At 40.4% G+C, this 16,320-nt stretch overlaps 1 long non-coding RNA gene across 1 annotated transcript; it reads right to left on the bottom strand.

Moving 5' to 3' along the window:
* Window positions 1-12,982: 12,982 nt before the first annotated feature.
* LOC132521753 (uncharacterized) lies at window positions 12,983-16,088 on the bottom strand. The gene is made up of 3 exons (XR_009540952.1): window positions 15,913-16,088; window positions 15,284-15,372; window positions 12,983-13,105 (listed from the first exon to the last, which is right to left on the bottom strand). It is a non-coding gene; the product is annotated as an uncharacterized LOC132521753 (long non-coding RNA).
* Between the last annotated feature and the right edge of the window lie 232 nt (window positions 16,089-16,320).

Here is a 16,320-nt window from a genome sequence, read left to right as displayed (position 1 = left end):
CTCGAGCCCCGGTCCGGGAAGATCCCACATGCCGCAGAGCAACTAAGCCCGTGCACCACAACTACTGAGCCTGCGCTCCAGAGCCCGGGAGCCCCAACTACCGAAGCCCGCGGGCCTAGAGCCCGTGCTCCGCTACAAGAGAAGCCACCGCAATGAGAAGCCCACTCACCACAACTAAGGGTAGCCCCCGCTAGCTGCAACTAGAGAAAGCCAGCGTGCAGCAACAAAGATCCAGCTCAGCCATAAATAAATAAATTTATAAAAAAAGAAAAGAAAAGAAAAGAAAAATAGATGAAAAGATTGGTTTCTTATCCTCAAGCAGTCTATGTTAATTAGTGCTTTTATGTAAACTGATTTTATGGCTGTCTACAGGTTTCAGCACACACAAGCAGGGGTGTGAGTGAGGTAAAGTTCACAAGAGACTAATTGAAAATGAGGGGTGACATTAATTTTAAATAAGCATTTTCCTATTTTGCTTCTGCTTTCCTTTTATTTTTAAAATTTCCCCCCTTTCAACCATTATCAGTGCAAACCCAGAATGGCCCGATTATGTGAAATTAGCCTCTTGTCTGTTTCTGATTCTAAATTTGGTATATTTTAGATTCCACCCTGAATTTTGCCAGTGGGAGTCCTCTTCTCTCCAGGGCACTGTGAGGTTTGGGGGACACCAAAAAAAAAATACACTACACTCATCTCTTCGCCACTTGCCATGGGGAAGCTTGCATTTGTGTCCTTATTTCTTTTTGCTTTGAGCAGAATTGCCCAACATAATAAAGCTGCTTGTTGAAGGCAGAACAGTTAAGTTGACTGTCTTCTCCCTGTCCACCAGTTTAAAAATGAAAAGGTCAGTGGTATGACAAGAGAGGAATTCTTTACAGTTGCCAAATAATGGTTTTAATTATTTAGAATTGCCTGTGTGCCATGGAGATAGTTACGGGAAGTGTCCTAGTGGAAATCCTAGCAGTTTGGCAGCAAGTGCTTTCAACAGTCATGTTCAATTTATTTTGAAACAATTGCTTAAACCAGAATTAGCTAGTTATTTAGTCACATATAAGGTCGTTAGCTTGTATGATATGATTAACCAAAGTAATTTGTAATTAACTATCATGAAATATCTGACCTGGAAAAACAAGTCTTTCATAAATTTTACTAATTTTCATGCTACTAGTAGTTATACCTATTAGAAGCCTATATTATACCCATCAGAGAGCCTCTATTTACTATTTAATGAATTTATTTATTTATGGCTGCTTTGGGTCTTCGTTGCTGCACGTGGGCTTTCCTAGTTGCGGCGAGCGGGGGCTACTCTGTTGCAGTGCACGGGCTTCTCATTGCAGTGGCTTCTCTTGCTGCGGAGCACGGGCTCTAGGCACATGGGCTTCAGTAGTTGTGGCACACGGGCTCAGTAGTTGTGGTTCACGGGCTCTGGAGCGCAGGCTCAGTAGTTGTGGCACACGGGCTTAGTTGCTCCACGGCATGTGGGATCTTCCCAGACCAGGGCTCGAACCCGTGTCCCCTGCATTGGCAGGTGGATTCTTAACCACTGAGCCACCAGGGAAGTCCCCTTTATTTACTAACATTAATTGTTGTTAATTAATTCTAATCGTAGAATTCCAAGGATCCTGAGACGTTATTTTATCTAGCTTCTTACATTTAGAGATTAGGCTAAAGCTCTGCCTCTTCCTTGAAAATGATTCTTTCTGCCCCAAACCTTGGCAAAGCCTTCCTTCCTTTGAATTCTCTATAGTATCCGTGCTGGACTTTGTCACTTAGCATGTGTTGCCCTGTGTTGCAATTTATACATGTGTCCTATCTCCTGAACTGGAGTCAGACCCTTCAAGGCAAAGGCTGGATTTAGACATTCTGGTCCACTTCCCCCAATTCTGGGGCTGTGGTCTACCATAGTTCATCCTTACGCACTGAGGGTGATGATGTAAATTTATCTTGAAAACCATGCTAGTCCTTAACAATCCTCTCCTGATACTCAATCAATGACTTGAATTAGAAAATGTTAGAGATAGTTGGGACCTTGGAGACGGTCTGGTCTAATCTTTGTTTTACATATCATGAAACTGCGTAAGGCCCAAAGAGGCAAAATCACTTGCCTAAGACTTATTGCTAGATAATGACAGACTTTGGATCAGAATTCTAATTTCATTGCCTCCAAATCCAAAACTCTCTTTTTATCATGCCATCTGATGTCAACATCCGGGTAACACGCCCCTCCCTAGGTTTGTTCATCGGAATGAATGAACGAACGGATCCTTATAAATGTCTGAGGCGCCAGCCCTTTGTTCGTTTCTTATGTGTTCATCGCCTGGCAGCAGCTTCTAATGCTACAGATGTGTTCTGATGTCCGCCAGTGACTCTGGAACAGAATTTACAGTATCCGGGTATTCTACATTCTCTTGAACATGTGATATTTTTCCCCCTCTAAATTCTATGTTTTTTTTAGGTTGCTTATAGAAGATCAAAGTGGAAGGTTTGGGAAATAAGTCTTTATCATTCACTACTGTTCCAAATTGGGAAAACTAAGTCAGTGAATTGTTCATCTGGTTTGGAAGGACCATTCAAGCATTCTCAGACACGTAGCTAAGCAAGTCTGGAGCTCTCTGACATTACATAATTTCTCTGCTAACCAGAGTTCTCATTGAGTTTGCTGTATAACAATATGTTACATTGGATTAGCTCAATATTGGCTCAAAGCTCGGTGTCATCATTTGTCCACCCTCACGGCATTTCCCCAGATAGGGAAGCTGACTGGTTTTTCCATCACTGCTGGGAGAGTTTTCAGTTAACAAGTACCATAGAGTTTTCATTTGTGGCAGATGTTACCTTGTTTCCAATTTTTGTTCAAGTTGGTTTACGGAAAAGCACCACCTATTTTCTCTGACCAACTGAAAAAAAAAAAAAAAGATGAAAAGATCTTCTCCACACGCATAATAGCAAAAAGCACATGACAATCTAAGCTTTTGAACTCTCAGACAGCTGGGGTGCCCAGAATTGGTGTAATTTTTTCTTTAATGACTTCAGAGCCCCATGTGTGTGCGATCAGGGTAGACTGTGTCGCTCTGATCTTAAACAGCCCTGCTGTCACATGAGGAGTTTTTCATTTCTTGACCGAATAGACTCTCTGGTTTGAAATTAGCATCCCATCATGAAAAACAGGCCAGTGTATGGGGAAGTTGGCTGAGGCCGTTGCTGTCATTTGAAACAAGTACTGCTTCCGCTTCTCCTAACCCCAGTGCATCAGGATGCTATGTGGATGTGGGGACCCAGTGATTCTGAAGTCTTTCCAAGAAAGGAGACTCCAACAAAGCATTTAGGAGTGAAAAATTTGTTTAAAATGTAGCCCAGGTCAGTGTGGGAATGAATTAGAAACACACTGTGAAAACTTCACCTATGGTCAGTGTCATACCGAGGAAGTGGTAGACATCGCGAGCAGAGGATGGGCTGGTGTCAACACCTTTGTTGCATGAAAGTGAAAGTCACTGCGATGTGTGGTTGTAGGTTCAATGTACTTTCACAGCCAAGTTCTAAGTGGCCCACTAGTTACCTTACCTTGGCATTTCATGAACTAGCAAGGTTTCCAAAAATAATTTGAGGACTAACAGAGAATTGCCAACTCCCTCCCACCCCCAGTCCAGTAAAGACATTGAACACACCCAGTCTCTTTTTATCTTTGTTTCATATAAAAAGGGAAACTTTAGTACTGTAATATGAAAGGACCATGATCTAAGATTGAAGTCCTTCAAATTGAATAAATTTAATTTTAGGAAAGAGTCCCCACATTGCATCTCTTAAAAAGAAGTCCCCTCTGGGCTTCCCTGGTGGCACAAGTGGTTGAGAGTCCGCCTGCCGATGCAGGGCACACGGGTTCGTGTCCCGGTCCGGGAAGATCCCACTATGCCGTGGAGCGGCTGCGCCCGTGAGCCACGGCCGCTGAGCCTGCGCGTCCGGAGCCTGTGCTCCGCAACGGGAGAGGCCACAACAGTGAGAGGCCCGCGTACCGCAAAAAAAGAAAAAAAGAAGTCCTCTCATTTTGCTGCAGGCCTCTGAAAACATTTGCATGGCCCTCCCTCTGAGAAAACACTGCTGTACACTGAGCATCATCACGAAACTCTCACTGCTTATGACCATAGCACAGCTTTGCTCCTGGCTCAGATTAACTTTCTGTGTGCTTGGTAACTGTATTTAAATTCTGGTTGAATGTCTCTTCGTACCGGCTGGAGCCTTGTTCACTGGTTTTGGTGGGTGCTGCTGGAATTATAACTTATTGATTCACAAATATATGCAAGTGTTCTAATTCAGAGTAATGCTTGCAAAGACCCAGCTTCTGACTCAACACCCAACTCCATATTGCAGGAGTGGAATCCTGGATGGCCCCCATGTTTCCAGAAGCTCCGCCTTCCATCCAGTGCCCAAAAGTTTCTAAAGGCTTACAGCTAGGCTGGCATATTGAGGTGTCACCAAAAACTCTCTACAAGGAATCAGGTACCTGGGCTGTAATTTAGTGTTCTGATGCAAACTAGCTAGATGATCCTGAAAAAAAAAACCATTTAAACTCTCTGGATCCGTTTTCTAGTATATAAGATGGAGATAACACCACTGGCCATGCTCTGGAAACTGTAATTTACTAGATACTCTCAGAGCCTCAGTGTTCTTAATCTAAATTGAGTGAACGTGTGTGACTAGATGATTAGGTCTTTTTTTGCTTAAAAGGTTGCTACATTTGCTAGTGGAATTTACCACACACCAAACATTCATTGAAAGCATAATATGGGTCAAGCTCTGTGCTGTGTTTCAAGACACAGGAAAATCCTGCATTATTATTTTTCTTTAGGTTGTGTTTAGAAGGCCATGCTTCCCTCATTTGTAGTTCATTTCTTTATTCATTTGTTCATTCACTCATTTGTTTAGTTAACAAACATGGACAGACTCAGGCCATGTGCTGGAGAGAAAAAAGTAAGCTTGCTGCCCTCAAGGAGCTTGAAACTCCTTTTCAAGAGTCTGTTATTAAAAAAGAAAAAAACTTATTATATATATATATGTCCTTTTTGTGCCATGAGGCACAAAAGGCACATTATATAGAACACAAGCAAAAATTGTGACATGAACATGTGTCTATTGGTCCTGAATATAAGCTTATTGGAGAACAATTCTCTCTCTGCTCACTATCACTCTGCCTTCTAAACCTGGTTTTTGATAAAGTTAGGCAGAAGTTGTTCAATCGGATAAAATTAGATAAAACATCATTCTGACAATGGAGTTCAAATAACAGAATCTAATGTAATTTAGGGGCATCAAAAACCAAAGAACATTTAAAGTATGCCCAGCCCGTGGAATCAATTCAGTTGATCAATGCAGTTAGTTCACCAAAATGATTATTCAGCATCGCCTTCCTCTCAAAATAACCCACCAACTAACAACAACAATAAATAAAAAGAAGAGAAGAAAAGAAGAAAAATACCCTTAAGGGCATAAGTTTTTCTAATTTGCTTTCTGCAGTGATAAAATTAAGTAAACACTTAACAAATAGCTACATTACTTTGCACTGTATAGACCCAGGCTTTGATTGCCAGGTAAAATTTCTCATAGTTCATGAGGCTAAGAAATTACTCCTGCTTTGAACTAAATAGTGTGTATTCAAAGTCTTACTTAGTTAAATTCAGTTGTTTGCAAACTTAAAATTGAAAGGCTTTGTATGTTATCCTTTTCATTTAGGAATGATTTCAAAGGAAACTTACTCACTGGATAATTTTCTGTCCACAATTCCAAACCAAAATCATAGGAGTCTTCAGGCAACTCTGACACTACCAAACCCTTGACATTGTACTGCTTCATAATGGACACTAAATAAATATTCGTTTAATGAATGAATATAGAAAATCAGTTACTGAATTAAATTAACGATCATATCATCTTGCATTTGTGTACTGTTTTATGATCTGTAAAGTGCTTTCACATTTATCCTCTTAGTGACACTTAGAATAAAGAAGAAATTAATTCAGCATGTTGGATTCTATTTTAAAGCTCTGAAGTTACCAAATATGTCCTTAGACTGAAGTGAAAACTATAGTAGAAATGTGCTAAGAAGTGTGAATAATTAGAAGAACAAAATAAAATGGAAACAATAAAATGTACATAAAAAGCTTAATAAAGAAAATAAAAAATAAACTAGGAAGGAAAACAGTGGTTTAAAAGATTATGCTACTATTATTTTTATACAATCTGGGGCAGAGTTGATCCCTAAGCCAGAATTCCACATCCAAGTAATGTTTACTGTTACATGTATGAATGAGTATGTGTGTGTGCATACACATACACAGGCATGTATACTGTACCTTCCCTATTCTTCCTAGAAATATAACAGAAAAACTATAGAATCACAAAATTTTACACCAGAACTTCACTGCAGGCAGCCAAGATTGCAGCCATTCACACAGCCGGAGGGTCTTTTTTTTTTTCCCTAGTTGGAGCCATGACCTTGATCTAGCTGAATGTCAGTAACAATAGTGATGGCCAATGCTCTCAGATAATCAACTAAGGACCCCCAAATTGGCCCTATTATGCAACCCTCTTTCCTTGATAAGGCTGTGGATGACAGAAAGGCTTCTTTGAGGAATGAGAGGCCAAAAAAAAAAAAAAAAAAACCCCACAGATGGCAGCTCACTTCAAGTTCCTGGACACTCCAGCTTTCATTTTTGTCCCAAGAGCTCAGACATCAGTCCTAATCTTAAATTGCTGTGCATTCTAAGACATCTCCCAGAGAAGAGCATTTTACCTGTATGAGCTGAGAGATGCTACCTGCACCATGATGAACGTTAAGTTAGTAGTAAGTAAACCACTAAATTCTTTGGGGTTTGTTGTTGTTGTTATTGTGTTATTTACTTCTTTTCTTGGACCATTTTATTCAGTAAACATACTTCCAGTAAAATGGAGTTCTAATTAATTTACAGGAAGGTTTAAAAAAAGTGTGCATATAAAATGCCTGAAGTCCCTGAAAAGATGCGTTCCCAACAGTGTGCATGGGCCTTTTTAGTCCTGCCTCAGATTCCCTGAGTGTGAGTTTCCCAGCTCACAACCCTGGAGTGTCCCCAGGCCACAATCAGGTTCCTCAGGATCTTATCGTCTCCAAATTAAATACAAAAGAGATTAAAAGAAGAAACGAAAAAGAGAACTAGAAACCTGGCGGTAGTTGGAAAAAACATCTGGGCTTCCCAGAGACCTGAGTTTATCAAGATGCTCATGAAAACTTATAAAGAAAGCCATTGGAAAGCTCACACCCTGGGGGACTGTGATGGAACAGGAGAAGCATTTAGAATCAGAGGACCTGGGTTTCAGGTTCGTGTTCTGCCACCTCATAGCAGCTGAATATCTTTAGGTAAATCACTTTATCCCCCTGAGCCTCAGTTTCCTCATCTGTAAAATAGGGACATTGATTCCATGTCACAGTTTTTTTGAAGATATGATGAATAACTACATGAAAAGTCTTCATAAACTATAAAGTGATGTCAAAAGATTTTTATAATATTTTTGTTACAAAAGTAATAACATGTTCATTGTGGAAAATTTGACAATTATATGAGCTGTACTGACAATATGACTGAGGGACTTGGGAGATTAAGTGCAGACCCTGGTAAGTCTGAAGCATCAGTCCTATATTATTGGGGTTTGCCTCCTTGCATGTTCAGAAACTCTGCCTGGGAGCTCGGGGTGGCTGCACGTTGCCCATAATGCCTAAACCCTTAGGGCCACTTAAAGAGTTTCCACCAAAAGATTCCTCAGAAGTAACCGACCAGCAAAACTTCAGGTGCTCATAGAATCTGTCACGTGTCCCAAGACCTGTGGGATGGGAATCAGGGGGCAGAGCTCTAGTCCGGATCCTCTGTTAACTCTTCACTTTCCTGGGCCTCAGTTTTCTCATTTGGAAAATGATCTACTGGAAGTGATATTCTTTGAAGTAGATTCCAGGTATGGTTTTTATGAGTCTTTGCTCAATCTGTTGTTTTGGTGGACTCTTCAAGCACCAATAGGGACCAATCGGGAAGGTGAGACCTGCTTGATGTCAGCTCAGGGCACTTCCCCCAATATTTCCGGGTGCCTTCAGGAATCTTGAACAACACTGTCACTCCCTATCACCCATAAGATGGGGCAAAGGGACCCAGTCAACAAAAATTCTGAGGAGCAGTTTATTGCTCAGTTTAAAATGTCTCCATTTCCCTCTTGTTTTCTTTGGGTGAATGAATAAAACCTCAAATATGGCTAGAAAGTCAGAAATGTGTATTGGTTATAGATTGTTTTCCCCCAAAGGGTAAGAAGTAGATAGCTCAAATGGAAAAGATGGGACTAAATGAGAGGGTGAAAGAGAAGCAGCTGTTGAGAAGAACCAGAATTCTTCTTGCCTCTAAAGGAAACAATAATATATTACAGGGCATTTAAATGCTGCTCCAGACAGTGGATTGCAGTCTTGATTGAACCCTCAGAGTGTTCTGGAATGAAAAGTTCTTACAGTTCTTAAACGTGTTTAAATATTGGCATACAGATTTAATGTTGGGGTTCTTTGACCTGAAATCACCACCAGCCTCTACCCTGATTAAAGCAGTTTTATGGGGTATTTGGACCTTGCTAGAGTTTGCCCATTTAAGACAGTTTACTAAAAAGTTGGGTCAGATCTTATAAGAACACAGTAAAGAACAGAGCCTTTTTTTATTCTTTTAAACTTGTCATCAAGAATATCTGCTGTCACTGTTGGTGGAAGTGTAAATTGATGCAGCCACTGTGGAGAACACTATGGTGGTTCCTTAAAAAACTAAAAATAGAACTACCATACGACCCAGCAATCCCACTACTGGGCATATAGCCTGAGAAAACCATAATTCAAAAAGAGTCATGTACCACAATGTTCACTGCAGCTCTGTTTACAATAGCCAGGACATGGAAGCAACCTAAGTGTCCATTGACAGATGAATGGATAAAGAAGATGTGGCACATATATACAATGGAATATTACTCAGCCATAAAAAGAAACAAAATTGAGTTATTTGTAGTGAGGTGGATGGACCTAGAGTCTGTCATACAGAGTGAAATAAGTCAGAAAGAAAAACAAATACCGTATGCTAACACATATATATGGAATCTAAAAAAAAATGGTTCTGAAGAACCTTGGGGCAGGACAGGAATAAAGACGCAGGCGTAGAGAATGGACTTGAGGACATGGGGAGGGGGAAGGGTAAGCTGGGACAAAGTGAGAGGGTAGCATGGACATATATACACTACCAAATGTAAAATAGATAGCTAGTGGGAAGCAGCCGCATAGCACAGAGAGATCAGCTCGGTGCTTTGTGACCACCTAGAGGGGTGGGATAGGCAGGGTGGGAGGGAGACGCAAGAGGGAGGAGATATGGGGATGTATGTATATGTATAGCTGATTCACTTTGTTATACAGCAGAAACTCACACACCATTGTAAAGCAATTATACTCCAATAAAGATGTTTAAAAAAAAAAGAATATCTGTTGTCAGAATGTTGTGTTAGATATTAAAATGTGGTCTCTCAGCAAAATGGTTTTGCTTTCACTTTAGAGTGACAACAGTTCACATTAAGCCCTGAAAGGCCTGAGGGCCAAAAAAAACAAGTGATAATTAAAAATGAATTCTTAAAAGCATTATAACTTTATGGGGCTTCCCTGGTGGTGCAGTGGTTGAGAGTCCGCCTGCCGATGCAGGGGACACGACTTCGTGCCCCCGTCTGGAAGATCCCACATGACGCAGAGCGGCTGGGCCCGTGAGCCATGGCCGCTGAGCCTGCGCGTCCGGAGCCTGTGCTCCGCAACGGGATAGGCCACAGCAGTGAGAGGCCCATGTACCGCAAAAAAAAAAAAAGAAAAGAAAAGAAAAGCATTATAACTTTAAAAAGTAGGTTTTTAGAACATAATGAAATGTAAGTTGAAAAGGTAACTTGCCAAAGTGACACTGCTCTTGTAATATTACTGGAATAGTCTTTCTGAACCAGTAATACACTACTTTTTTAAAAAAAATTAAAGGGAGGCTGATGTACTGACATTAAATTCCATGCAAATATTCTGGTTATTTAGTAGTAATTTATCGTAGTTTTACTGGAAATTTTCTCCTCTTAGTTCTTAAAAGGTTTTACAGTCCCAATTAGCACTTTTGCTCCTAATAATCGATATTGATTTTACTTTATTCGTTTTGGATTTTAAAAATTTTACCTAGAATTCAACTCTTAATTGTTTTTAAAGTAACATAGCTCATTAAAAAAATCAGACTTACTGGGAGATGTTCATTGCCATCTGGAAAATGACAAATTTCCATTTATTTGAGGTGGGTTCTTTATCGGAAAAGAAATGACAGTTCTGGCTAATAAGGATTTGGATTGTTGACCAAAAATTAAACAAGAAAGTGTGCAACATTTTCCAATATCTTCTCAAAATTAGGTAGCAGTGGTTATTTTGACTCATATTGCAGATTCTGGTTTCAGCCTGGCTATTTATCTCTGTATTTTAGTAACTTGTGTGTCTAGGAGCTGCTTCTCCTGTTCACCAACTACGTTATTTATTTATTTATTTATTTGCAGTACGCGGGCCTCTCACTGTTGTGGCCTCTCCCGTTGCGGAGCACAGGCTCCAGACACACAGGCTCAGCGGCCATGGCTCACGGGCCCAGCCGCTCCGTGGCATGTGGGATCTTCCCGGACCGGGGCATGAACCCGTGTCCCCTGTATCGGCAGGCGGACCCTCAACCACTGCGCCACCAGGGAAGCCCACCAACTACGTTAATTTTAGGGGGCACAATGCCAATCGGAGACGACCGAGGCGGCCCTGATGTGTTAGGAGATGTCCTCAGGAGACAATGGACAGTTGGGGATGATTCCTGTTCCCTCCATGTGCTGTGTGACAGGGAACTGGAATTACTCACGTTTTACATCAATGGCCTTCCTCCTCATATTCCAAGTTTTCTCTGATAATGTGCCACACATTACATCTGGAACACAAACACTTCACCAAAACCCTTCAATTAAATCCTGCAAATTGTTTTGTTTAAACATTTTCTGTGATCTTTTATGTGGCGTTCAATTTCATCTTCTTTTGAAATTTAAAAGATGACTTTTAGGGCTGTGTTTAGCATTTGGTGACACTAGCAGAAAATTAAAAGTGTTTCTGAGGTCTACCTTTACCAGTCACACATTTCACAAACACTGGAGCTACCTGGGGTTGGCTGGGAAATGTCTGCTGCCATATTAGTGATGTGATAATGGGCTTCACAAATCACCTGGACATTAAGAATGAAATCACTTACCACTTCTGGAAGCAGCTTTGTTCTCAGCTGGTGTCCTGAAGGCACTGTACAAGCACAATGGACTCTGTATCGCAGAGGTGAAAGTCAGAAATTACCTAAAGTCATCTTTACTGCCAGTGCGTATTGAGGGGGTGTGTGTGTGTGTGCGTGCCCGTGCACACGTATTGTTCATCTTTGTCTAATGGGTCCACTGATATTTGATGGAAATGACCAAAATTCAGCTAGTTGCATAAAGTATTTTTGGGTCTCCAATCTGCTCCGCTCTGTGACATGCCAAACTTCTAATGACTGGGACCTCTAACTCAGCTGCAATAGCCCATCAAAGGTGCAACTTTATTTTCTCATAACAGCCTTGTAATGTGATCAGCAGACTTATCTGCGAACTTTTCCCTGAGCTGTGCAGATGTGGTCGTAAAAGAGGCATGTATGCCATTGTGTATTTCCTACTTTCCTCCAAAAATGAATTTGGTTTCTGATTATGGCAGGGAGGCTGCCTGCCGTATAAAATTTCCTACAGGTGCATACCCTCTTAAAAGAAAGCCCAATCTATGAAAATCGGGAACTAAGAAGGAGAATGATTCAGGGCTATTATTAATTTTATAAGGCTCCCTTTACTTTGGAAAGGTATTTGCCAAAGAAATCAATAAATAAAAGGTTTCTCTAGTACATTTATGATATTCTTTGATTAATCAAAAGTAGATGTATAGATATTTTTCAGATAGTCACCTGTCATGTAAATTATAACATGGACATTATTAAATAATTAGCTTCATGATTTTTTTGGTTAGGAAAACTGTAAACCATGAACTGACTTGCTGAATATGTTTACTTTAAGATTGAGCATATATATTTTACCTTAAAAAAAACAGGCCTTGAATTATTGTTCCTCAAAATAAAATGCATGGTTTCTAAAACTTAGTTTTGAGTTTTTAACCTATTTCTCCTCTGAGGAATATGGGCTTGTGAACATACATTCTTCATACCACATTCAAAGTCTAATCTGTTTTTTTCTAGCAATCACATGGATACGTGTAAACAGATAAATAGTCACCATACACCATTGACTGCCATGGCTCATTTTTCATCTTTTGAAATAAAAGCCCAAGAGAATTTTTGTCAAAATAAATTGGAGATAAAAAAAAGTTCTCTTCTGAAGTGGATACTTTGAGCACAGCAGATGTGTAGGGAATTTTCTTTTGCCTTTGACTCCTTTTAAGATCTAATTCTACAAAATTAGAATTTCGGTTACTATAAACAGTGTATTCCAGACCCTGGATTAAAGAACTGCTTTTGAGCCAGAGCTGAAGTTGTTTTAGTTTTTGTAATTTCAGATATATTATCTGGTGTAACATTAAATTTAGACATTATAAATTAGTTGACTTTTCCCTTAATCAGCCACAGTTACATTCCTGTATAAAAGCTGAAAACATGAACACTCATATTTCCCTCTAAAGGAGTCTAATTACATTATGATCTGAAATAATATCTCCTTAATGATTCTTCGAACAACGCGGCCTATGTTTTCTTTCTCCATGCAGACCCTTCACAAATAACACAGTCTACATCAAGACAAACAGTACTTTTAGCATGTTTTGCAATATGGAAACAGGCGGGTTAGAAAAAAGCAAATGAACCAAACCTCTGTATTCGTAACAAGCTTCTAGACCACTTTAGTGCAGAATTCACAATAGATATGTACATTTTTCATTGGAGGATTTTAATAGTTTTTTTCATACGATGCCATCCATCAAATTTCCAACGAAGACAAATAACTCACAGGGAAGAATCTGAAAAAGCCCAGAAATACTAAGCAATGTATGGTGACAACATGAGAATAAAATTCTCAGTGAATTATAATACTAACAACTAATAAAGAAACATGGTTGCCAAAATTGTGGTCATATTAAAAATGAGCCTTCTTATTTAAGGTGAAAAAAAATACCCTATCGATTCTGATCCACTTCCCATATTTAGAACAAAATAAAACAATGTTTGTTTAAAACAAAATAAAACAAGGCTTCCAGCAAATCCCTCAAGACATTTTAAATCCTACATAAGATACGCTGGAATTAAAGAGCATTACACGGACTTCTGCACGGCACAGCTACAGATTTATTACCCATCGAGTTATAAGGAACGGCTTCCCCTCTAGTTCAGGGTTTGTTTTTCTCCCCACAGTCAATGTTTAACCCACCTGAACAGTTTAGTGAGGCCAGATGTGTCAGTTTTACCTTTCCAAGGGAATTCTGTTTAGAGAACTACATTGCAGCATGATGACAAGTGCTGCTCTCTAATACAAGTTTCTTTCTTTTCCAAAATCCAATCCTATGCTATATTTATTCATTTCTTGAAGGACTCCTTGACTTCACATACATACATACATACATACATACATAAATAGAAAATCTTTATACGTGCTCCATGCCGTGGACCCATGGGCATAAATAATCCGATGTGAATTCAAATACATATCCTTTTCCCATTTGTTTCCATTCTCGGTGCCAACTTTGCCTCAATAAACAACAACCTTCAGCTTAGTATGAAGGAAGCATCCAGTACATAATGCATGGGGCGGTGCCCCTTCAAAGAAGGAAACCCTTCGGAATAGCCAAGGATGAGAAGAAAACAGAAGCTCAGGAGAGTAGAAGACTTAAGGAAGTAGTTTCAATTTCACCTGAGATGACAGCAATACCTGTGGCTGAGTCAGGGAAATGTTCTCAAGCACAGTTTTGCTGATCACTTTGAAAAACATGGCCCAGGAATAAGCCTAGAAGATATTCATGAAATCGGAGGTGAAATGGTCATAGAATTGAGCATGACCTGAGATCTCCTGATTCCTCCCTTACTGTGCAGATTCCTCAGCTTCTCCAGCAGGAAAAGGGAGGCATTAAGCCTTTCCACGTTCCTAAAAGCATGTTTCAAGGATTAAAGAATCCAAAGGATCAAATTACTATTTATCTAGGACTCTTTCTAACCAGTGGGGCATCATGAGATACCCTGAAAGAGCTGATTTATTGAATCCCCGATTGAATTGGCCTTAGAGAGTTAATACATCCACGGTGACAAATTTACTCACTACCAATGAATTGCATTAGTTCCATTATTTGTAAAGCACTTTTCCATCTGGGAAGAAAGGTGCAGCATAAATCCCATTCTTTTCAGTAGCATGGCTGGAAGGCATCAACCTTTTATGAGCCAGGAAAGTCAGGACTTTTCTTCTATTAATTTGCTAAGTATTCTCTGCCCCATGAGTTTTAACACGTTGAAAATATGGCAGATGGCAGAGGACAAGGACAAGGAAAAGAGGAAGGCCTTTTGTCCCATCGGGCTGTATCATCTTTTTAATTCTGTGGAAGCTTGTTTCACAGGATTTGGGGCTGACTTTGGCTCAAAATGGGCCCTGAGTTAACGACTGGGAGACTCACTTTAGTTGAGGCTTACTTCCAGGTAAGTCTTGAAATTTGAGCATCTTAAAATTTTAGTCAATTTAGCATGGTCTCAGGAGTTCCAAAATCTGACGTGCCCTATCCCTAAGCATTTCCGGAGGGGCGGTATTATATAATTTCAGGAACATATACTTGGGAGCCCAGTGATCTGAGATCGAGCCCTAGTGCCACCACTGTTCACTGTTTGACTTTGGTCAAATTAATTTTACCTCTGTGAGTTTCAGTGACATCCTCCAAAAATGGGAATAAGAGTAGAAGCAAGTTAGAGTGTTATTAAGACTAAGTATGATAATGCAGGTAAGCCTCCTAGCATGGTACTTGGTACCTTGAAAACCATCACTAAATGTTTGCTCTTGTTCTCATTAGATGGGACTTTTCAGATGTGTGGCCCAAAGTTTCTGCTCGGCTGAAGATGGTGCCCTTAGTGGTCTGGAACAGTAGACACTGGTAGAGATTTTTTCTGGCTCCTGTCAACACATCCTGTCCATTAATTTTGAAGTTCCTGTTCTGGATACTAACCTGGACTTCTTCGTCCATTCATTCAGAAGGTGCTGAGTTAGGGCCTCCGTGGGCAGCTTGTACCAGTCTTTTGAAGAGAGAGCTCTTATCTTTTGGTAAGGTGAAAATACATGGAATTACTTTATAAACAACGTAAAGCATATCTGCACATACAGGTGAGCTGGTTTTAAATTTTATGCAATTTGATCCTTTGATAATAGCTAACACTTACTGAAGGCTCACCAAGGGCCAAGCACTGGGCTAAGGACTTTCTGTAAATTATCCTCACAAGGATCCTAAAAGGCAGACTCCATTATTATTCTAAACTTTGAACCCAGGGATTCAAATTCAGAGTCTATACCCTTAACTACTACCTTAAACTACCATCCTGAGATAGGATTGATTGCAAACCCATTTTTAAAAAGTTCTAGATGTTCGTCCAGTACAGTCTGTCCTCTTTGAAGACTGAATCCTAATTCCTTGCCATCAGGCAAACACAGTTGCATTGCATTTATTAGCAGCCATAATCCTTCACACTTCTATCTGCCATTTCCAGTTGACAGAGTGGTGTTACATGCTTTGTTATTCAGACCTCCTGTTTTACCAGAAAGATTGCATTTATGTAATCCTCACCGGGAGGTTATTCTTACCCCCTGTTTGCTGCTCAGGAAGCTGAACCTTGGAGAGAGTGCAGGACTAGACCACGGCCGCCACACTGATGAATGATCCGTGTATAGTTGAAACCAGATTTTTTGTTTGTTTGTTTGTTTTGTTTTTTTGCGTTATGCGGGCCTCTCACTGTTGTGGCCTCTCCCATTGCGGAGCACGGGCTCCGGACGCGCAGGCTCAGTGGCCATGGCTCACGGGGCCCAGCCGCTCCGCGGCATGTGGGATCTTCCCGGACCGGGGCACGAACCTGTGTCCCCTGCATCGGCAGGCGGACTCTCAACCACTGCGCCACCAGGGAAGCCCTGAAACCGGATTTTTTGATCCAAATAAATAATGAAGTTATTGTTAGTCTTGTAAAATTGGAATAATGCATTCTACATATCCAAAGG

This window comes from Lagenorhynchus albirostris, chromosome 6, assembly GCF_949774975.1.
Source record: "Lagenorhynchus albirostris chromosome 6, mLagAlb1.1, whole genome shotgun sequence".
NCBI classification, from domain to species: Eukaryota; Metazoa; Chordata; class Mammalia; order Artiodactyla; family Delphinidae; genus Lagenorhynchus; species Lagenorhynchus albirostris.
Note: the sequence above shows the minus strand (reverse complement) of the source record. Positions and strands in the feature narration are given on the sequence as shown.